The sequence below is a fragment of the Prinia subflava genome, chromosome 2 (assembly GCF_021018805.1).
Source record: "Prinia subflava isolate CZ2003 ecotype Zambia chromosome 2, Cam_Psub_1.2, whole genome shotgun sequence".
Classification (NCBI taxonomy): domain Eukaryota; kingdom Metazoa; phylum Chordata; class Aves; order Passeriformes; family Cisticolidae; genus Prinia; species Prinia subflava.
Genome location: NC_086248.1, coordinates 8611315 through 8636830, shown reverse-complemented (window position 1 = coordinate 8636830; position 25516 = coordinate 8611315).

Genomic DNA, 25516 nt, shown 5'->3' with positions numbered 1-25516 from the left:
ATGTCTCTCTTCTCAGACCATGATAGTGAAATTTGAAGGGGTTTCTTCATCTTTTTTGGCTGCTTAATAAATAAAAATCTTAAAATGCTTCTCTTTTAAATTTAAATTAGACTTTGATAATTTTTTTCTTAGAATAAGAAAAACCTGTAAAAAAGGTTTCTGAGAATTTTGACAAATTTATCCTCTAACTTGTGAAACAGTTCATTTTCAGATATGTTTGAGAGGAGAGTACACTAAAGAGTCTTTTGCCCTTGATTTAAATTGGTGAAATCCAACAGACTGGCTGTTATAAACGAGTACTAAACATGTTCTCAGAAGGAGAATATTAGTTAGTCATATTGGAAAACAACAAAAACTTATGCCTCTGATGAGATTGTGATGAGTGGAAGGAAGAGCCAAAGAAGAAAGGCAACAGTAAATAGAATGAAATTATGAAAACAGTATTTGGAAAAAAATAGTCACTAAGACAGAAATTTCTTTTCAGCCACAAAGTAATTGGTAGAGATATACATGAAAAAGGAAAGCTTATAGAGTTTATCTTCCACCCTGTCTTTTAAAATCGCCATATAAAGATGTATAGATAGCCCTATAATTTGAAAATAGTAATTTAACCTTGTGTTCCATCTCCATACTTTGCCACTGCATTTGGTTCTTTAAAACTTGCATAATATTTACATAATGAGACTCAAGCCGTAACATGCCAGACAATTGTTCAGCAAACTTCCCTCATAATTATAGACAAAGAGAGAGAAGGAAAAAAAAAAAACCCAGATAATAGAGAAGTCATTGGTTTCTGTTTTGGAAAAGCATCTAAATGTTCAAACCTTTCTCTTGGCTGTTAGCTTATGCCTTTTCTGCAAGACTTTCTGGTGGCCTAATACAAATATCTGTTAATTGAATCTCTAGGTTACTAATTTTTTTAAATAAAATTGTAATTAATAGTTGTGAAGATTTCATATGGCAGACTATACTAGCAAAAGTACAATGCTAGTTAGCTTCTACAAAAGTATGGCAAACTAAAAGAAATTGGAGTTATTAACACCGTGTCTCTGTCTGAAGTCTACGGAACCCTACAGAAAATCTCACCTGAAACTCTTATGGATCTTACAAACTTGTAGAGAAGAAATTGAATGATTTTCAACTGGTTTTTTTTCTCTCTGCCTCCTGTTGATCTACATTTTTTCATGGTAATTTCCTGTACACACTGTGAAATGGAAGTTTCACACGTCATAAGCATAATTTTCTTCTATATTCTCTTCTCATGACCTCATGAAAACAAGGAAAATGATAGAGGGTTCGATTTTTAAAAGGATTTTGGTTTATGAAATTTTATCACAGACTTGGTTGCTGGTAAAAAAAACACCTGAATGATACAGGCTTGAAATATGAGCTGCTGTACAGGCAAATTAGGCTCCTCTTAAGGTTAATCCCAATATAGTACATGCTCAGTAACCTAGAGGGTGTTTGGCTGGTCTATATGCTGGTAAAGCTTCATGGTTGGTTTGTTCATTCCCTTCAGTCTTCACCACATGACAAATTCCTTTGTACTAATTGCTGCCCAGCAAAACATGTTCATTAACTGTAAATATTTCTCCCCAAATACAAGAATATTTCCTTGTTAGTTTTGACCACATTTATTTTCTTTAAAGCACTCAAATGAGAGGAATTCTGTTTGTTGGAACAGTTGTCAAATGTGAAAGTACCATGAATATGCATACAAGCATGTATTCACACAAACATTGATACCACATGTGCCTGCATGACCTTTATGAAAGCTTTCTGTGGGCTGAGAAATGGAAAAGAGGGAGTGTTTTGGCAGAGAAATAACAAGTATGCCTTTCTCCATAAAGCCTGCAGGAAAATGAGCAGCTGTTGTGGAGGAAGTAAAGGACAATATGCGAAACAACCATCAGCATGAACATGGATGTTCACCATGTGATACCTCAAAACTAAAGATCAGCATGCTTCTTTGTCTCAGCCAGGAAAGAGAAAGAGCACTTAGACACATTCCCTGTTCCTGTGTCATCAAATGAAAGGGAAAAGAGGTTGAAGCTCTGCAGTGGATGGCTATGATGACTTCAGAAGGGGCAGGAAAGGAAGAAGAGGCAGTGGGGTAGCTGTGCATGTTAGAAAGTGGTTTGGTTGCCCAGAGGTTAATGATGGTGACAAGAGGGTTGAATGTTTTAGGGTAATAATCAGGGGGAAGACCAACAAGACAGATACTGGTGAGGAAGCTCCTCGAGTTATGTGTCCCATTCTAGGCCCCTCATTTCAAGAATATTGAGCAGCTGGATCAAGTCCAGAGAACAAAGCTGGTGAAGGGTCTGAAAGGCAAATCCTATGAGGAACAGCTGAGGGAGCTGGGGTTGTTTAGCCTGGAGAACAGAAAGCTGCATGTTGCTCTCCACAGCTACACAAAATGAGGCTGTAGTGAGGTGGAGGTTGTTTATTTCTTCAGAGTAACAAGCAATTAGACAGCAGGTGGCATCAAGTGGCATCAGGGCAACTCTAGATTACATATTAGGAAAAAAAGTCTTGTCAAGCATTGTAACAGGCTGCCCAATAAGTGGTTTAGTCACTATCCCTGTAAATATTTAAAAGACATGTAAATGGCCATGGTTTACTGGTGGATTTGGCAGTGCTGTGGCTACCAAGTACAGGTGAAGAAGTAAAAATCTCTTCCAACTGTATCATTTGATGATTACAGTGGGTGACTGTAAAAAGCCCATGTATTTCCTGGAAATGTTACTCTATTTGCTCAAGAAAGAGCCTTCAGTGAAGGAAAATGTTCATTTATAGCATTTATTCATACAGCTGCATATATTTACATACATTCAATCACTATAAAAATACAGTGTTGAAAGAAAACCTGAAGAAAAAAGTATTGAGTGCACTCTAACGCAATTACTCTGAGTAAATGTATGAAGAAAAATATGAAATTTTAAAACTCCTGGTTCCTTTTTCATTAATTCAGAGATGGAATCAGAGATTTTGATAATGCTCTTGTATATATCATTAAAAGGAGAGATTAAAAAAAATAAAAGCAAAAGCAGACAATGGGAAAAGAGAGGAAGAGGAAAGGAATAAGAAAGGAAATCAGAAAGGGACAAAGGAAAAAGGGAAAGATTTACAATGCTTTGTTTTTTCATAGTCCTGATTATCATCTAGTTATAATCTCAGTCTCTCCTGTGCTCCTTGGACAACTGCTTCTCACAGAAAAAAGCTAAGACCTCTGCCATCTCATAAAAATTCTGTCATAGAGCTGGCAGAATGAAATGAGCTCTGGCTTAAACTTCAAGTAAATTTTCCCTAAATGTCACATTTAAGGTCACAGTTTCAACACACTCATGGTCTCTTTAGGTACCCAAATGAAGCTCCAATTTTCAGTGTGGTATAAACATAGCAGAGGCTGCAATCTTTGTTTCAGAAATGGATCATAGTAGCAGTAAGTGCATCCTAAAATGAGTGGAGAAAATGGCCATTAACTGGTCCATAATAAGGCCCAGACAGTAAAATCCTGAATTGCTTTCAGAAAGCTTAAAGGTAGAAACCCTTTCATTTATCATTCTCAGTTACTTTAAAAATTCATTCCCGTATCTGGTTGTTAAACATTAAGTTCTCATAATTTCTGAAAATCCTAGTTAATCAATCACACAAACCAAATGTTGACTACTTGCCTCAAACAGCTCTTTCAAAACCCTTATTTGACAGGTTCATTTGACATTTGTTTGCAACAAACATGTAAATGGAGACTACCACCCACATGGACAGTAGCTTTAAAGGAAAAATATGACATTGAGGGGAATGACTGATTTGTAGGTTATATTTTCTGTCATAAAGAACAAAGTAGTATCTACATATTGTCAGTCATGTCTATTGAGGGTTAATTTGCCTGCAATTCTTCAACAGATGACGGGAAACATGAAAGGCATGTAGGTAAAACCCCAGCATTATCATATGCACAAGACTCCATTCTATATGCATGTGAACACAACTTACCTCTGACCTCAAAGGGATGTGGAAAGCAAAGCATCTTTCATCTGCAATATATCATATATCCAAGATGTGTGGCGCAGGCAACATGCCATCCACAGGGATCTGGAAAGACTTGACAGGTGGGACCCTGTGAACTCAAAGAAGTTCAAAAAGGCCAAGTGCATGGTTGAGGCAATCCCAAGCACAAATACAGGCTGGGTGGACATGGATGGTGAGGAGCCCTTGAAGAGAAGGACTTGAGGATGCTGTTTGACAAGAAGCTCAGCGTGACCAGACAATTTGAACCTGTAGCCCTTAAAGACACCTGTGTCCTGTCATCTGCCATCACAAGCAGTGGGGCTGGAAGCTGGTAACTGTTATGGTACCTTTCAAACCAAACTGATGCAGTGCCTTTGTGTAGGACACCCAGAGCCCCAGGCAGCTCTCACTGCAGGCACCACGCTCCAGGCCCTGCCCCGAGCACGGCCCAGGCAGGGCCGCTGTGGGGCCGAACCCGCCGCACCCGGGGCCCTGCATCGAGGGGAGGCAAAGAACGAGAGCAGGGCCACGGGCCGGAGTCTCCAGGAGAGTTTGTGACAGGAAAGGGGTCAAGGTTCAAGGACCCAAACAGAGGAAATCCCTGAGATAAATCCGGGGGAGGACCCCAAGGCGGGGACAAAGCCTTGGCCATGGGAAGGAGGTGAGGGAGGACCCACAGAGGTGAGAGACAACAAAAACCAATAAAGAGCCGAAAGGGGAGGGTACAATCCTGGGACACCAGTGATAATTAGGACTGCATAGACTTTTCCAGAACCAGGGAGGGTGGAACAGGGATTGACAGGGAAGGTAGGAGGCACACTTGCAGATTGACAAGGAAGGTTTAGGAAACAAGGGAAGAGACAGGAAGATTGACTCTGGGGGCAGAGATAACTGGGGAGGAGCCATTGTAACCAGGCAGAGCAAAGGGACAAACCATTTTGACTAAAAACCAAACCATAACACGAAATCATTGTACGGTTCCATGAATCTGTGAGCTCTGTGCTTTAGCACTGAAATAATGAGGGTTTAACACCAGGTGCAACCTTTCCAAGCTTTCTGGCCCTCACATGAACATAGCCTTGGGGCTCTGAGTGCACCTCTGAGATTGCAGCTCTGCAATCTCTTCCCCTGCTCCTGCGGGTTTGGCTGCTGGCATTCAAGGCAGGGCCTGAGGTGGTGTAACCTTCCACAAGTACATAGTTGGTGTTCCTAATCAGAACCATTCTCTGAAAGACTCTCCCACTCTCCAGCTACTACAGGGAGCAATTAGGATGCAGATAATCTGCTGCACTGTAACAATTTCTTAAAACAAGGGGCATGGAATTAAAAGTCAGAGAATTGCTCCTCAGAAATGTTTCCTCTTTAGCACACATGAAACTGATTGATGGTAAATTTAGAAAGCAACCTCTTTATTTTTAAAAACTGTAGTGAAAAAAAAGAAGAGATGACCAAAAATTGTGAGTCTCTTAGGAAACCTTGGAGGATATAATAGCACTTTTGGCATATAGGAAGGAAACACTGTGTTCAGCAGAAAAAAAAAAGTTTTGTTTTTGAAAGATGAGTATCACTATTCATCCAATATTACTGTGTGATTTAATTTGTTTGGGTTTTAAGATCAAATGCAAATTATTATGTCTCCTGGAAACCAAATCAGTTTTTCATACATCTACCAAAACTTCAATGAATTTAGAAAATACATAAGATTAAGGATATAAATATTTCTTTATCAAATCTTTTCTGTGGTTGTCAACCACTTATTCTTAGTAGAAAGCATATGTAGGGATTTAATTTCCATTAGATGATTATTTCAGTACTTAGGTCTTTCACTGAAATGGATATTATTTGTCTATCATCTGGCCTAGATAAAATGCTGAACACCTTACTCAGATGAACAGATTCATACTTAATAGCAAGGTCTTTCACTGGTTTAGTGTAAGCAGAAATGTTTTCAGTCATGTTTCCTCTGCCACACAGACCATTGTAGGTTTTCCTGCTGTGAAAACTGGCTATACTACATTTCCTATAAATTCCATCCATCCAAACACCAGTGGCTTTAAATATATCACATTAATAAACATAAAAGAAGATGGATGATAGGTCATGAATAAATAACCTTACAGAGAAAAAAAAATTCTTTTGCAACCACTGAATATGAACTATCTCTTAACAGTTTAAATATAACATTATTTCCCAGGCTAAAATGAAGGAAAAAAGAAATCACATTTAATAATTAGTATTTGCTTAAAATTAATCCCTAATACCACATAGTATATAAAGCATTGTGGACATACATTCATTTCTGGGCTCAGTGTAAATCGTGGCGCTTCAGATATCAGTACATTGAAACCACTGGAAATTCTGGTTAAGTTCAAAACAATTACTAAATATGTAATTGTAAAACTTTTGTAAAGTTTCCTCATTCCTGTGATAATTGAATCTACTGCAATAGACTATGGGAGGTAAAAATAATAATAATAAAAAATATTTAAAGCTTATCACTAAAAATTACAGTATGAAATAAATATCAGATATTTTCAATGCAATGAGGATTACGTACATGGAAATCCTTCTGACTGCCACCTTAAATTCCGTGGAACTTGAAGGAACTCCTTGGCGATTATCTTTGTCTCATATCTCAGAGAAATCCTACATAGCCATGGAGCAACAGATAACAATTCCTTGCAAATGAAAGTAGGGCCTTCACCATGTTTTGACAATATTTATATTGCTTCAGAATTTGATGAACTCTTCAGATTGTCAACAAGAAAATTGCATATTTAGTGAAAACATAAAAAAAATAGGAAGGGATGCTAACCTAATGTAGAGAATAAGAATTAATGCTTGCATTCCTTATGTAATCAAAATAGCTAACTATTTCAGTGTGTGAAAAACAAAAGTCATCAGATTTACATCCTTGGAATTAGATTGTTTAACTCTATGTATATATTAATTGATTCAGTATCTGCAATTTAAAAGAGTTAATATAGAAAATGTGAGATGTAAGAGGAAAAACTATTCTGAAGGTCTAACACGGCCTTCTGCTACTCCCAGGAAAACTCAGAATTCAGAGGAGTTTTTGGCTTGAATGCTAGAAATAGATCTGGGTTAAGTGTCTGTATTGATACTTAACTTTTAATAGAGAACTGACATAGAGACAGTTCCAAATCTATTATTGAGCTAAAACAAATGCAGGAGATGCATGCAGAATTCTTCAAGTAGTGGAATGAGACACACAATGAGATAAGACCAGTTTTTCTACAAATGCTGATGTCAGTTATGATTACCAATGCATGTCAACAGGGAAAATGCGAGACTGCAAGAAGTGAAATCTTGACACAGATTTTGTAATAATGTGTGGTTGTACTTGAAATTATTCCTCAACAGAAAATTGTGGATAAACTATTATAGAACTTAGGTTGTGTACACGGACATGTCAGGAGTAAATTGACTCCAAATTTGACTAACAGAAAGCTAACAGCTAATGGGATAGCAATTTCTGTGAGCCATATGGGCACATGAATATTTTCTAATTTTGGTCTATGAATATTATCTGTTCTTTTTCTATGGGCACATTGTGTTATAATTATTAGTGCTGCTTCTGGATGAAATAAACAAAATGTGATTATTGGAAAATTAAAGGAGAAAAAAAAGACAAATACACCCTGTCTGTAATGTAAATTATGCCAATGAATCAGAAAGGACAGTGATACATTTTTCAAAATATATTATCTGTGAAGCAGTGCAAATTGGGAGTCAGGTGTTTTGGTGTGCATTTAGGTGGAAGATTTTTGAGAAGGAGTTAAAACTGGATTTCATTTCAGGAAAAGGTATCTGCTCATTTGATATAGCCAGTTTCACAAAACACCCCTGGTTTTATGCACTTTTCTTCAGACCTCGCAGCTAACTTAGAAACTGTTTGCCGAAGAACCATATGATTTTTTCTTTTTCCTCTGGAATAGACCATCCTGAACTATAATGTCTGACAAAAAATAATACTGAAAAAGTGTTCTGCTTTGAAGCCTGAAAAGTTATCAGATGCAATATTGAAGATATCACCTATATGGGGGGAAAAATTCTGGGGAAGGCAGTCACTAAGTGTCTAAGGTACTCTACAGGGTGACATAAACCAACATGAGTCCAAGTATAATGTAAAGAAATAGGAAAGAAATGGAAAAATACAAAAACATTTATGCACTTGGTTAGGTACCACCAGCTTCAGTAGTAAATCATTAAAACCTTCTTAATGAGATGATATTACTAATATATTTAAAGCTTAGGTCATACTTCTAGGCTTTGCAGATTCCAGGGAGGCCTTGAGAAGTCCTCCAAGCTGAGATGTTTGTCCTGTTCAAAGCAGTGCTATTCAGACCCCCAGTTAAAGAAAATCAAGGTCTCGTACAGGTAAGCGCAGATAGTGCATTAAGATTGAATTTGTAGTAACACCTCCGCCTTCAAGGTAATTTGAAAATATATTTAAAAAGTGAATTGCACTTAAACTTCATTTGAAAAGAAGTTTTGAACAGTAACAAAAGTTATGTGGAAAAAAAATACACACCCTCTACTTAGCAATCTCTTATATGCCTAAATAATTTAAATTACTTATAAATGAGAATGTCTTCTGTGTATACTTCAATTACTGCTTTTAGTATATTTTTCTCTCTTTTTTCTGTAGCATAGAGCATATATTCAATATGTCTCCAGTGCCTATTATCACTATTCTTGTATAATAAAGTTCTTATCTGTGAGAATGTGACCTTGACACTGCGGAAAAAAACCCTTTTAAAGAATAGCTCAATTAAAATCTAATACCTCTGTTTAGGATTTGATTTCATTACTATTCATAAGACCATGCAACACTATTTGAGTCATGAGTTCTCATGCAACTTGAATACTCGTTTCAAAAGAGTCATTACAAAAATAATTTTTATTCTTCTCTCTGCCCTATTGATTTTCAGTCACCATGGAGCTTTCTTTGTTGACTTTGCAAAGGTCTCTGTTGAAAGTTCATGCTATTGTTGTGATAATAATTGTTGATCAGGGTCCATTTGGAGCAGGTAAATTCAAATGCAGGATAGGTAGAGGTGGGCAGTAGTAAAGACGCATGCAAATCACAGAATGACTTAGGTAAGAAGGCACTGTAAAATTACTTAGTTCTAGCCCCCCTGCCATGGGACACCTTCCACTATCCCTGGTTGGTCATAACCCCATCCAACATGCCCTTGAATATGTCGGATGGGGTATCCACAGCTTCTTTGAATAACTTGTTCTAGTGCCTCACCACCCTGACAATAAAATTTTTTACATTATATCTCATGTAAATAGCTCCTCTCCTAGACTAAAACAGTTCCCTGTGTCCTATCACTATCTGCCCATGTAAAAAGTCACTCTCTCTCTTGTTTTGAAGCTGCCTATAAGTAGTGAGGTAGGTCCCAGTGAGGTGTCCCTGGAGACTTCTCTCCCCAAAGCAACACTAAATGGGCTGGGAATGCAGTGTAATCTGCAGGAGTGTCACTCAGGAGTGTGAAGTTGCACTCCAGAAGTGAACTTTGGATGTGTCATTTAACCTGAATGTTTGTTTACCCATCTCTAATTGAGAATAATAACTTCTATCCTGTAGGGAATTATGGTTCTCAATCAATTATTTTTGCAAACTGTTCTAAGAGGGATAGACAAACAGCCTTGCACACATGAAGTAAAATAGCATTTAAAAGCCTTAACCTTGTCTTCAGCATTATTGGATTTGAATTAACATGGACATTTGTACTTGTGAAATAATCTCTTTCTTGGATATAAATTTCTCTTTTCCTAATCAGAGAATATATTTCCTCTCTTCTCCTTTTCTTATTTAAAATTAGTTAGCTTAAAAAAAAATTAAGAATATAAGTTAGCCAAACAAGGTTAAAGACTGGTATTTACTAAGGCCTCAAGTGTCTTTAACCAAAAAAAAAAAAAAAAAAGGGAATAAAATCATCTGAAAATTTCAGGCCATGATCAGGGAGCAAAATAGAGAAGGAATATGCACTGATTTAGATAAATATCAACCTCACAAATGTTATTATGCATTAACTGAACACCTATTCTGAATGTAAAAAGGCAAATTAACACCACAAAAGTCCTACAAATCAGAAGGTGACTCAGATAAAATAAGGGCAAAATGCAAGCTATCAGAAATCAAGCTCAGTCCACCCTGAGTTCAGAATGTGAACATGATTAAAAAATATTTTTGAAATAGGCAGAAAAGAAAGAATAAATTTTAAAAATTATATATGGTCTAAACCTTAAACAAATACCTTGTTTTTCACTGAAAAGGAAGATGTGAAACAAAAAAAGGTAAGCAGAGGCTGCATAATTGAGAAAAATATGTTAAGAAGAAAATGATAATATGAATTACTACACCCAAGGTAAACTAAATCTCATGTTTCAATTGCAAAATAGATAAACACCATTGCAGAATTCTGGAATAAGTGGTACACTGGATAAATTTTAAAATTTGTACCAATATTCCTTATGCTGCGTGTATAAACACTTGATTTGAGAACAACATATATTATAAATACTTACAAAGCACAGTAATTCAGATTGAGACTAAGGTGCTAACCTACCCCTGGTCAGGTGAAAAACTAGTAAGTTTTGTGGGAAAGAATAATTAGAAAAATTGAGATATGTAAAAAGGGGGAAAGTGCAATGCAGAGGAACATGATGGTCTGACATGAAAATTTTGCTTGTAAAAAATAATTGATTTTCTGTACAAAGAAATTGAAAAATATCCCTGATATTTTTAGCAAAGCATGGGAAATTGGTGCTCTATAGTAGACTAATTTTTAAACTGGATTATAGTAGTAGAAATTGAATGATGTAATAGAAACACATAAAAGGGGAAATTGTAGAGGTTATTCAGAAATAAAATAGGTGGTTTTTTTTTGTTTTTCTCAAATAAGTTTTGGTATTAAACGTAGGTGTTATCTACTTTATTGATGTTGCCACATAAATGTGCAGTTTAACTGAGCATATGGTATTGTTACAAGTAGGGCAGAACATAAACAGAAACAACACTGAGAGCATGCAGAGATCCAAAAGACCAAAATAAGGTCTGTGCTAAGACAATGATTAATATTAAAAAAAAGAGAAATTTTGTTGCTACTAACAAGAATTAGCATCATGAACAACATTTGTTGGGTGAAGATGATGCTTTTAGTTGATGACCTGTTTGATGTGCATAATCAGCCTGAATACTTACATTGTACCAGTCAAGGGATATTTACTATGATAGGCAAGTGTTCAAGCAGAGCACAGCCAAGGCTTTTTCTTTGCCTGACTGTGTATGACTCATTATCAAGAAACAAGAACTCAGTGAAAGAATTGTGAAGAGGAGTTTGAGGAATGATCAGAGCAGAAAAAATCAAGGCACCAAAAGCCCTACGATTTTTGAGGGTGAAGATGAGAGATGCTTGACAGTGACCCAAGCAGCCCAGACCCACCCTTTGTTCCTTTGCACTCTCCATATGTAATTGTGGTCTGTGTAGCTCTTTCTGACAAAATGGAAACACGTTTTCAACTCTGCCTTCAGCTTTGGATTGGCTGATTCACTTTCTTCTTACTAGAGAAAAGTTCCAGAAAATTCAGAAAAAGTCTAGTTATCAGGCTGCCTAGCAGAACTCAAAATTAGCAGGATAATAGCACAGTTTGGACATCTTTTTTGTAATCTTATTTTTCATGACATGAAAGAGGTAGTCCATTCACTACATTATTTAGGAACTTGACGATCTCTGTCAGACTTTTAAGTTGCATAGAACACGATGAATAAAATTGTCCACATTTGGCATTTACATAAATAAGAACATTGTTATTATTAAATGCAAAATAAACATGAAGCACAAAATGTCTGTATTTTTTTTTTATTTGAAGGGCTGTAGCACTGAAATACTCTTCCTAGATGATCCTTTGAGTTAGAGTTTAGCTAGGATTAATGTTGTCATGATTTTCATCTGATTGATAGTTTGACACTACCCATTGCTGACATTTCCCTGGTGTTATTTCATTTTGGGTTCAGTGGCACTTGCACAAAGTGAAGAGTTTAAAATTATTTCTGATGTCTCAGCAAAAGGAAGGGTCAATAAGCTGCTGGGAAGGAAATATACAAGTCAAATATGCTGCAATACGCATTGAAATCATCTGGAAACAAATGGAAAGAATACACTGACATACACTTTTAGCTGATGACAACAGTTTCAGTAGTAGAAAAATAACCTAATTTTTTGAAGTAAACAGCTGAAAAGTTTCTGCCAAAAGCACTCAGTGCAGCTTGTCTGAAAAAAAAAAAGTCTGTCCTAAGCAATCAACTTTTATGCCTCTACAAAAAAAAGTCCTCTTCCAATGATAACTGAGTAGCATCACTGCATGAAGTGAGGGGGCAATAGTGAACTACTTGCTTAATGATTTCAGATGGGTCAGTGATTGGAGTTTCTTTTTTGAATCATGGACAGACCTGACAAACTGCAGCTTAGTATCCACTGACTTAGTGAAAAGGTTGTTACAACCTGGAGGAGTCTTGGTCCTTCAGAATAATATTGCTACCAATTTAGATGAGATAAGGGAGGAAATAAAAACAAAACAAAACAAAACAAAACCTGTGAGAAAGCAGGTATTTTTTATAAAAAAGCTCTATGTTTTCTGGATGTCCTCTCCTAACTATGAAATTCCATAGAAGAATGAATCTTAACATATACATATGCATAACACTTGCAGAGTTTTAATAATTATATTTTTGCCTGTAATAGAGACATAATACTATATCATATTTATGTATTTTAACTTCATATTCATATTCTTCATTAATTTTTATGCAGTCTGGGGTTAGTTAATCTAAATCTCTATTTACATATTAAAGAACTACCATAATTTTATTTCTTTCAAATCACAGAGGTTTTTTTCAATATGATGGGACATTGCCTGAAATGAACATGATGGTAATACAAAAGGTACCTGCAGAGGAATTTGAAATAAAATTTAAAATGCTTTAAATCCTCCAGTACTTAGTGCTCTAAATCATTAAAAGATAGAGCTGATGTGTCTGTTTCTAATAAAAAATACCAAGAAGGATGAATTCCCCCATTTTTCAATTCAAATTTTATACTTGGATTTATTTTTGGTTTTTTTCTTCAAACAATGACAAAGAAAAAAAATGTGTACTTGCAAAAACATCTAAGTATTTTACCCTTTATCATTTTTTTAAGCTAAAATCTTAAAAATCATCACAGAGTTTGAGTGTATGCAAGTGTCTGCCTGTCTGTCCCTCCAATTCCTTTATGTAGTTTAATCCTGTTGATTGAGCTCTACAGGGAAAGTCAGCATTTCAGACCTATGATGTTCCTCCAAATTTAATTAAATATAGCAGCTAGGTAGAGCAGAGAAATCTCTCACATACTGTCACTCAGAAAAATGCTCCAGAATGCTGTTATTCCTTCTCAGACAGTAGGCAATCTTTGTAAAATACAGTCACCAGAAACACCTGCAATGGTGAAAAAAATTCATGCAAAGGCTATACGTTCTTACATTCTATACGTTCTAAAGGCTAGACATAAAAATCAATAATATTAAATTTAAAGTAATTTTTCCCTAATTCTTACATTCCTGGTTTTTCAAGTTTCCTTTGCTCTATTTTGTTATTTCAGTGTAACCTAATAAAAGGGGAATCCCAACGTCTGTGCCAACTTTTCTGGTTTATATTTTTTACTGAATAATTCAGGTGAAAGTCAACCTGTGTTTCAAGATGTTAAGTAAGGCAAATGCTTTCAAGTTCCTCACTCCTTGCTACACAGGTCTCCTATTTCTATTATTCGGTGCCATCAGCAGGTTATACTACAGGGACTGGTTATGTCAGCCTGAAGCCAGTCTGCAAAGATAAATCCATGTTGATCAGTGCTGAGGCTAGAAAGTAGTTTGCCAGCCCTCAACAAAGCTGAGGCAGCCAGTTTCATTTTGGTTTAGTATAAAACACTTATACAGTAGACAAATAACTTTTTTTTTTCTTTTAAGAAAAAGAGAAAGCCAACTATGAACCATTTCAGAACAAGATATCTTTCTGAACATAGTGTGTGAAAGATTGGTCTTTTAATAAATAAGTAAGTAAATAAATAAATGGATAGATGGAACTGTCCATCAACAGCACAAAAATGCACAAAATTAAACACCTACCTCTATACACCATACTTGTCATGTGTAAATGGAAATAGAATCTACCTGGAGCTGATGCTACAGTCATTAGTATGAAAATAAGAGTCACTGTAACAGAGCAGTGGTTTAAACCTCGTTTGGTGTTGCCAGAAGTCAGCCTGTGACAGCAGCCCCCTGCTCAAACCATGCTAAACATCCTCCCTCCACTGTGACTCCATAGAAAAAGGTATCCCCCAGTGAGGAGCAAGCCAGAGGTGGGAAGCAGAGACCCCTGAGTGGATGTCTGTGGTCCCACAGGGGATCTCCCTGCACAGGCATCAGGGTTTGCATGGAGCAGCACAGGCACACATCCAGCTGGAGCATCCCCATCTCCCATGAGAGGGGCATGCAAGTAGTGACTGCACTCCCCCAAAGAGAGGGAGGGTGGGAACAGCATGGCCTGTGAGGTGTCTGGGTGTGTGAATTGTCTGCATAACTGTGCAAATAAGTGCATGTCTGTGTGATTATACATTTTTGAATTGCTTATAAAAGGATGTTTAAAAAATAGTCTCCATATATTAACATTTTGTAGGTGTGCAGTACAATGGTTTATGTGTTGATTTGCTGATATTGATCCTGAATGTATAGTTCACTGATTGCCAGTTAATTACATGCCATTAGTAATTCAATTAACTGCTTTGATCCTGATCTGATTTCGACAATATGAATTTCTCCCTACAATATAGGGAAGCTAGACTTGATTAGTTTAGCTTGGTGTGCAAAAATGTATATAAATGATCCTGACTGAAATACACATTCATTCTACTTTTCATTTGACTGGAAATGTACATTGCCAGAGTCATAATTTCTTCCTAATTATATCATTACTTTGCTATGCAATATAAGTAAAACAATCCTTGAAGCCAGAAATAATATTTTAAATATAATTAATTGATCTAGTACCTAGGGTTGAATCAAGTAATTATTTTATTGACTATAAATCCAATATGTGCTGTAATGACCCTTAGCTATTCATGGCTAAGATCTCATAATCTTACACTCTAATGAAGAATCAATGCTATTGCTTTTAAAATCTATTTCTCTCTTTTCAGAGAGGACAAACAATGAATGAATTTTTAGGACCTGCACCTTCCACTTAAAGTTTGGAAAAAAGAAAAGTATTTATAAGTGGCCAGTAATCCTCTCCAGCTCTGAGGAAAAGCCCTGCATAAGTTTTAATGTAATATCTATATCATCAAGCATTACACACACACTCATCTAACTGCATAATTTTATGCAGCCCCCTTTACAATCCCTGCAGAGAGACAAATGTATCCAGAAGAGCTGGAATGCTCCCTTTCAGGAGTTGTATGATCTGGACACTGGGTCCTGAGAGAGCAAGTAAAGTCTGTGCAGCCACCCTCATGTCTGTCTGTAAAAGCACCCAAAAATTTTGGAACACAGGAGCAAAATTTGAGGAACACTGCTTGTTACTGAGTCAATGGGCAGTTTAGCACTGGACAGGGTAAAATGCACAATTTCTTCTCTTAAAGGGAATGGAGGAAAAGAAGCAGCAAAAAGTTAATGTCTGTGTTATCAATGAAAGTAAGCAAATTGATGGTACAGGATACAGCAAGTGGAATGATTTTAGGATACACGTGGAAAAGATGTTGACATACTCATAGGGACTGAATCCTTGGAGCTGAATGTATGGAGACCATCTCCACCTCAGTTTTATCCCTGGCATGTTCTCCCTTCGTTTGTAGATCAACTGCTGAGAAAATTTCTCTTTTTGAAAGGGTTCTGGGTTTCAGGAATATACATTTTCCTTCTCTGAAAAGTGGTACTGCCCCCAGGAGCTAGGTCAGACATGGAAGTGGGAATGCTTATCTCCACTTTTGCAAGGATTTGTTTACCTTCCAAACAGTCAGAAAATACCAGCTGCTTTTTTACTGCTAGTTCTCCTGCATGTAGACAAGAAACTGTATTATAATTGGTAGAGGGCATAGAGCTGCTGATGCTGGGACATAATGGCATAGAAACCGAAATTTGGCATTAAATGATCCAGGAGAAATTAAAAAGCTGGTATGCAAGAGCAGCTGCAGTTCAACTGGAAAATGCCTTAAGCCAGGCTCAGAACAAATAGTTCTTGGGAAAATGGTGCATTTAACCACATTTGGTACGATAACAAATGAATAAGTGTTGTGGATGTAGTGATGCTCTTCATATGTTTATTGATATAAACCAGCAATTTTAAAGTTTGATAGTAAGTGCAACAGTGGTTTAGCAAAATTCAGTTACAAGGTACCCTTGATTTCATGATTAGAGAGTAAAGTCAGACACAATTGTCAGGGATTCACTTCCACTGAGCCATGAGAATCAGAAGGAACCGTTTTTTGTTCCAAAATCCTCATCTGGATCCATGGTACATCCTCTAAAGATTTGGGATTCCTGAGAGAGATTGCCACACTCCAGATGTGAAGCACACCTGGATGTCTCACTTCTCTCTGGCCCTATTTCTTCCATACCCTCAGTTCTGTGGGATTTATGTCTTTGCAGGAAGATTAGGATGTGCATATGTCTGAATTATGAGCTCCTGAAGACTGGCTACTCATGCTGAGTAAACTGGCAGCAAGCTTGTGGGTGAAATGAAGTTGTTATTGATACTGATCATTTTTTCATCACAGAGAAACTTATTGATTTCCAGACAATTTCATGTTCAAAATGCTGTACAAGCTGGGATCTATTTATTACAAGTGTACTCTGGAATAGTTGTAAAATGAAAACATTGCATCTAGAGTTCTGTCTGAAGGACATTAAGAGCCTATAAATTGTCACTCATCTCTTGCATAGGAACATTTCTTCACCTACATATTTTGTCACCATTGCCATTGAAAAGATAGAGACTGAAGCTTCTGGAAACACTTGATGGATTCAATCATAATCATAGTAATAATGTGATATTAAAGTGATTAGACACTCTCTTATTTACAGTGACTGAAGTTCATCCCTCAGCCTTGTCAATAGTCTCTCCTTCCCTGTGAAATCAGTTATTCCCTGAACCTCAAATACATCTGGTACATGTCAGGTACAAAGCAAAACCAACATGTAGGCTCTATGGGACTTGCTAAGTTACTGGTGTTGCTGAGAGTGCATGTGGAAAGTAAATACTGACAAATAGCTATAGAAAAAATAGGTGCATCTCAGCCTGAGTCTATTGGCTCACCCACAACAATGATAAGAAATCATCACATCAGTGAGAGCCACAATCAGTGAGAGCTCCCCATAGCTTCTCACCTTCTCTCCCAGAGCTTGGCTATTTCAGATGGCTTAGGAATACTAAGTTGAGAAAGGTATCCATTGTGAAAAACTAGTATGACTGAAATAGAAGCAATATCATGTCTTTACCTGAAAGTGTAGAAAAGTCCCAGTGGAAAGTGTCAGAAATGGTCAATATCAATAATTCTTCAAGCAATATCCAGCAAGCCTTCAAGCAATATCTTTAAACAAAAAAATATGAATTATCACTTTTCAGCTCCTCCCATCCACAAACAGCCCTAAAGTCCAGAATGGAAAAATTTGACTAGTGAGATACCAATATACAGAACAATAATTCTTATTTTATATAATGATTACTGTTTGAGAAATAGAATTTCAAATCCTCAAACATATTTCTAATGAATAATTTCTATCTCGTTCTTGCAATTAAATGCTCAATTATTTTTTAGTGTGCTATAATGTATGTGAGACACTTCAATTCCATGCTTATGTTGAATATATATCAGTTTTATTATTCATATCTAGCCTAGCTCTGATGATATATTGTACTTTATTCATAGGTATTTTTCTTCTTTACACCTTTTCTTAAAATTTTTATTATTATTATTTTTGATTCCCCCAGAATAATAGGAAGAAGGAAGTTTTACATGGTGGTTACCCTGTGCAGGAATCAGAAGATGATGTGAGCTGATCCCAGTGTATTTCATTAGAGGGTCCTCTTAAAAAACGAAGATGAAGAAATGAATGATGAAAAAAGTTAAGAAGCCTGGGTGCCTGTTTCTGCCAGTACGTTTGGAACTTGAACTAGAATTGCTCTTCACCTCCATATATCTTTTATAACAGATGTTTGATGATTGCATCCAGATGCTGTGTCAGATACCTCTGCATGGAACCCTCTGGCACAACGTGACACAGCAGCACAGTCTGTCTGGTCTAGAGGATGGAGACAACAAACTGGCATTATCTATCAATGGGAAAAGTTGAATCCAGGGAAATAAGTTATGTATAACCAGCAAAAGTATAAAAATCCTGGTAAGATTTCCTTGTATAAGTACTACAAAAAGCTTAAATAAGGCATTGTCATTAAGTCTGTTACTACTCTGACACATATGAAAAACTCTACTTATACAGCAAATCCGATATGTCTTCACAGATGGATAAGATAAAGTATGCACAATAGAGTTTGCAATCTGTGGATTCAATAATTTTCTTAACTTACTCTTCCAACAGAGTACTCTTGCATTTAGGCAGCTTAGAGAAATGTTTGTGTGGACAAGCCAGAAGTTGATTTTTTCTGGTCATGAAGTGCTCATGAAGAGGAGCCATGTAAAGTTACTTTTGTTGGAAACCTAGTTTGTTGCCCTAGGCATAAGATAAGTCTTTCTCTTACTATTTTAAAGGGGAAAAATAATTTAGAGCTGTTCAGAATGCCTGAAAGTGTAAGATGTATTAATATTAACAAGTTTCTTCTATTTTGAAGTGGAAATGAAGCTAGGCACCATTGATAACCACTTCATAGAAATCACTGAGGCCCTCTAAATTGGGAGGTAATTTTAAGGCTTTTCTATTAAGGAAATAATGCTGTAAGTAATTGCTTTAATTTTAAATCAAGAAACAAGCTTCTGACTGTTACATGTGTGAAAGGAAAAGAGATTGATGTTTTATTGGAAGAATTAACAGAAGCATTAAAGAAAGAGCTTATGCTTTTTAAATGAATTAAGCAAACAACAACATTTGAAAAGATTGAAGGTCTGCTAAATTGGATATAGTATTTATCTTTAAATTGGATGTAGTATTTATCTTTTCCCCACTCTCCTATTTTGTTAGTGAAAGCAGGTAAATGGATATGATACTTCTTTACATAAGCCAGCAATTTCAGACTTCAAAGTTTGAAGTTGGAGATGTAAATCTGCATTTAAGCACCGGAAGAGAATCTTCAGATACTTAAATAACCCAGTTAGCACCCCTGAAAAAGCAGTCTGCTCCTATTAGGTGGCTAAAAGCAGATTTAGAAACTTACATTTAACAAGGAAAAATGTCGCAAGTGTTCTAGCCAGGGCGACAGTAAAACAAGAATCCTCTGTAAGTGCAATATGTTACCAGGGAAGGAGATCAAGCAAAGAGTTGATCTGGTGCTTACCAAGGAGAGATAGCTATTGACAGGCAATACAAAGAAGAGTCAAAGCATTTACTGCATTTTCTGTTTCAGCCTTCACTGACAATAACAGTGTTCATCAGGCAGCTAATTACGTCACTGTGAACAACGAGGGGTAAAATCTCAGGCCAGAAGAGCAGTGACATGAGCCAATTTGAGAGCAGGTAGATAAGTTTGAACTGTCTGAGCTTGATGAAAATCACTTTATGCTACTGACTCAAACAGTCTCAGGGTCAGCAACTTTGTGAACCCATAAGGACTAGTGTGGCTTCAGAAGCCCAGAAAAGGAAAATGTATTGTCTATTTTTAATGGGTGTAAGGAGTAACCTAGCAGCTGACCTTCAGTTCCTGTGAAAATACTGGAATAAATAATTGAACTACATGCATACAGCTAGTACATGTTTATAAGGAGATGAAGAACAGCCGGGAACAAATCATGTCGTAGTTTTTCAGCTTCCTTCTGTGAGAAGTTAAGAGCTTTCCTGAAAAAAGAGGAGAAAAGGAGCAGAGATCATGTGGCTAAATTTCAGCAGGTCTCTCTTAAACAAGCTAAAGAAATATGGCACGGCTGGAAGGGAAGGATATCATACTGAGGAAAGTAGCTATTAGGTTCACTGCCAAGTTGGAAGGATGCTGTAAGTGGAATTTCACAAGGTCTGTCTTCAGTCTGCCACCACTCGATATTTCCCTTAATTATTTCAAAAGCATGAAGTGTATACTTATTTAATTACTAATCAGCACCAAGCCAGGAGGGGCTGCTCTAAGATTTGAAGGAAGGACTAGAATACAAAATGATCTTTACAATTCAGAAAAAAAAAAAAAATTAAGAAAACCCAAAAATTCAAGACCGTTCTAAAGGGAAGGAAACAAAATGTTTCTACAAAATAGCAACAGGAACAACAGGACTGCCGAACAGGGGAAGCCAAGTTGAGCAGTGGGGGTGACCGTATCAGACACAGATTGGTGGCCTGGCAGACCTGGGTGCAGTCCTGCAGTACTCAAGCAGGGTTAGGGCTGTGCAGTCACACTCCCCAGTGAAAGTTTGGTGAGCATCATACAAGTACAAACTTGTCTGAGGTCAACTGAGAAGTCAAGTGAACAAACAGATCAGGATGGGCAGGGGACAGGACAAGACACAGACTCACCCTCACCATGCCTGGCAAGCACTGGGTCAACATTTACATCGTGCTCCTGGGCCAAGGGTCAGGGACTTGATGAGGTTGCTCAGAGAAAATCAGACCTTCTAATGCACTTGGGGTCTTGTCAGAAATCTTGACCTATTGAAGGCACTCAGACTGCTTCTATTAGGAAAAAAAAAGATTCCTTAAAGGACAGATGATAATTTGTCTTCAACAAATGAGTAGAAGAAAAGAGATAAATGAGCTTTCTCTACAAGTATTGTTCAATCAGAAGCAGTGGACTTAAACTGAAGTAGAAGAAAATTAGTTTAAACATAAGGGAAACATTTTCTAAGTATCAAAATAAGCATTGCTGAAAGATATTTTGCAGAGAGTAAAATCTCCTTCACCCATCAGAGTTTTCTAAGTATGGCTGATCATGGCTTAAGACAAGAAAATGGACTGAGTGACCTTTAAGTTCCTTCTAATACTATTTTCTCTGATTTAGTTACAAGGTTGATGAGCAAACTCCATGGAATATGTATCTAAAAGTAATCAGTGAAATGATTTGCAGAATAAGGTACTAATGTAACACTTTAACTCTTTAGTCCTAAGTGATTTGAATAAACAGAAATAGAATTTACGTTTTATACTACAATTAGAAATCATCTAGAAGAGCTGCTATTTATTAACTTATAAGATGTAATTATTGATACTGAAATATCTACTTCTAGGTGACACGTTTTGAAAATAAGCATTAATGCTTTTCTAGTGTTTTCTGTAAAAGCTTTCAAGATGGCAAGTAGCTTTAGGCAGAGCAGAAGACATCTTGTTTTGTCATATGTAGCTAAATACTGTATTAAGATTAAGGATGTAGATTTAAAGAACACAGCCTGATTCAAACAAAAGTAATGTTAATCACTTGTGGATCATTTTAAAGTGATTTGCTCTGTCTAGTCAGTTTTGTCTATTTGACTGAATTTAATACTGTTGACATTTCTACTCTCAATTTTAAACTTTGTGTTTTCCTCTAAATTGTTTTTACAGTAACTTAATTAAAGAGTGGGTAGCTGGTAGCAGACACCAGGGTGGCAGTTGCCTTATAAAATATGAAGCAGTGTACAAAGTGTGCCAGTTGATATATAACAATGTCAGAGACTGGAAGACCCTCAGCAACCAAACTGCAGTTGCTTATTAATTTTTTAATTTATTATCTAATTCAGTCCCTTGTTGTGGTAAACATACACTTACCCATGGAAGTCCACACTACACAATTAGCCATGGTATGTAGCCAAGAGTCCATTTAACATATGGGCATCCATGAATGAAAGATGTTAACACAATTGTCAATAACTTTGTCTATATATATAACCAAAGCTAAGGTGGAAGTACTCCATTGGACCATCCATGAGTGTATTTGGGACTGTATGAATAATTCTGCCAACTCCACTAAATATCACAGAATCACAGAATTGCAAAATATTCTGACTTGGAAGGGACCCACAAGGGTCACTGAGCGCAGCTCCTGGCCCTGCACAGGACAGTCCCAAGAGTCCTACCTTGTGTGCAACAGTATCATCCAAAAGCTGCTGGAACTCTGTGGGGCTGGTGCTGTGGGCACTGCCCTGGGGAGCTGTTCCAGTGCCCCACCACCCTCTGAATGAAGAACCTTTTTATAACATCCAGCCTAAAAGTCCCCTGACACAATTTTAGGCCATTCCCTTAGGTCCTGTCACTGCCACCACAGAGCAGAGATCAGTGCCTGCCCCTCTCTCCCCCTCACAAGAAGCTGTGACTGCAGCCAGGTCTCCCCTCAGTCTCCTCCAGGATGAACAGACCAAGTGACCTCAGCCACTCCTCACACAGCTTCCCCTCAAGGCCTTTCACCACCTCTCTTGCCCACCTTTGGGTGTTCTCTAACAGCTTAATTTCTCTTTTATGTTGTGGCACCCAGAACTGCCCCTCACTCGAGGTGAGGCATCCTCAGCCCAGAGCAGAGCAGGACAATCCCCTCCCTGGCCCTGCTGACCATGCTGGTTCTGACAGGGTTGGCCCTTATGGCTGCCAGGCCACCCTGACTCGTATTCAACTCAACATTGACCTGCTAGGGCTTGATTTGGTTACCTGAAGGTATTTGGTACCATGGAAGATGTTCTGGGCTGTTGTCTTGGGTTGAAGAATATAACCAAAAATGTGTATTCTATTTTCATCTGTTGAAACCAGCTGGGAGATATTGTTCTTTCTCTCTTGTAACTCTAGAAGGGGAAAAGGGTGGATGCCTTCTGATAATGGGACAACTGATAATACCAGATAAGCTCTGCTGGTCTTCATGCCAGTGAAAGTGACTGTAGTCCTCCTTTAATTCCTGCGCCAAATCTGCCAAGCTTTATATAGATCTGAGCCCTACCTAGCAGAAGATATCTCAGACTGCACTTAGAGGCATGTGTTTTGGCAGGTGAATGAAAGCCTGTAGCAGCTCAGTCTCAAATACCCAGCTGTCATTTAGTTACCAACATCTCGATGCCTTAATCTGAAGGCAGACACTTGTGCTAGTAGATTTATTCAGTTGTTTAACTAGAAACCTGCAGTGCTTTTTGTAACCTTCAATGGTATCAGACATGCAAATTAGTAGTGACAAGATTGTACTCACCTGGACTGACAACTGGAATGGGGCTTTACATAGAGACCAATTAAAGTTAGAGAAGTTATATTTATCTATAGAAATTGTTGGTCTAGATATAGATAATTCCAGGTTGGGAATATACCTCAGTAACCCCAACTTTATTTTGTAAAATCCCACCTATCAGATAATCCCAGATGAAATAGCCAGACTCACAACCCTGTTTTTCTTTCCTATTTTTATTACTAGTCAAAAGACTAATTTTTTTTCCTATCTGTTCTCTCTAAAGGAACCACAGAAGAAACATAATATATTATAAGGAGCAGCAGAGTCTAGAGAAGAAATACTTGAAGCCTTGTTTTTTCCTTCCTCAGAATCTGCTTGTTGGTGATATATATTATACATATTACACACCATATGATAACATTGCAGCAGGAGATGTATCATGGCCCATCTAGGTGCATCTATGCTTTTAAACACTGGTAACAGTGTGCTTGTGGAGAAGGTTTCATAAACTGCCTTGCATCACTGCCAGTTTACAGCAGGTTTAGTTACACTGAAAGGGACTTCACACACAGGATAAGTACCTACTTTCATCTTCCTTTATTGGGATATTCTATGCTAATTGTCACTCAGCTGTGTACAGAATAAGCTTCTTCTTCCCTAAATTTTTGTTTTTGTAGATGCTTGCATGTGTATTAATCACCATGGTCTTCCTCTGTGACAGTGGAGAGGAAACAGCCTCACTTGGGCAAGTTTCATGTGCCATTTCAGGTGTCTGCCTTGAGATGAGACAGATCATTTGCAGAAGTCCCTACTCATCTCCCTTATTAAGAAAAGCCAGAAAACAAACTCAGGCATAGTTTGTTTTTAATAATGAATTTTCCACCATAACTCCCTCTTACTTACTGGTTGCAAAGAAGAAAGCACTTTAAAATGTAAAGAAAAGTGACTAAAGGTCAATTTTAGTTCATTTTCCACGGAACTGGATGGAGTGTATTATATAATTAAGTATCATGTCTCATTTTAGGACTGAGGAATAACTTCTGCAGTTCTCAGTCTATATTATGAGCTTATATTATACCTGTGGAAATTATTAAATGGTTTGTGTCCCACCCCCATTCACTGCTCTCCACAGGAAAAAAAAAGGTATTTTAAGACTTAGCTGACTCATGGCTAGCATGGTAAAAGCCAACTCATTTCTGTACCTACTGACACATATAAAAGCCCAGGTACAGAGCTGCTATATACATAGCAAGCCTGAAGCTTTTCATGTGGAAAGTGCCCATGTCCTGATTCAGAAGATGTATAAAATACATACACAGGAGTGTTATTCAGTCCTAGTCTAAATAGAGCTTCAAAATTACGCCTCTCACCCTGTACCTGGATATTCTTATGATACCACAGTGTTCAAAGCACTCTGACACTCTATTGTCCTGAGCATCCCTATGAATTACTATGGAAGGATCTGTATCGACCTGGACCCTTTGTATTATCTATCTGTTTTGGAATAGCCTAGAACTATAGGAGGCAGAACTGCATGTACTGTGTTTCAGTCTTCCTAAAGAGCAACAAAATTATCACGTAGATTGTAAAAGATTTGGTGAGTCAAAAATAATTTTAGAAATTTGTCTTCAGCATTTATCTAAGGTTTTTACCAACATATGATAGATAGTCTGTGCTAACCCTTATAATAAATCTGAGTTTTTCTTCAAAATTAAAGGGGAAAAGAATGAAATTCACTGTGCATGAATGTGACATTTTCATTTCTATTCAAAGTTTCTTTACAAAGTAGAGCTCAGGAGGTGCTGTTCCAGTGCTCCCTCATTTATAACCTATTTTGTGGCTCACAGAGACCTTGTATAAGCAATCATTGTGAAAAATAAATTGTCTCCTCATCTCTGTTACTCTTGAAATGCCATTACTGTAGTTCACAAATATGGACATGGTCCCAGTCCTATTCATTAAAACATTGGTTAACAAGAAACAAGATAGATGTTAAAATAGAATTGTAATTTAGATAAAATATTATTTCCTATGCTGCCAGCAAAGATTGAAATGGATTCCATTCTGTTTGTTGTAGGAGGCTACTAATAGCTCAAGAACTCCCCGGAGAAACCCAGGGAAGCAAGGCCATGACCCATCTCTGTAGGAGGTGATCCACCACCATCCTTCCTT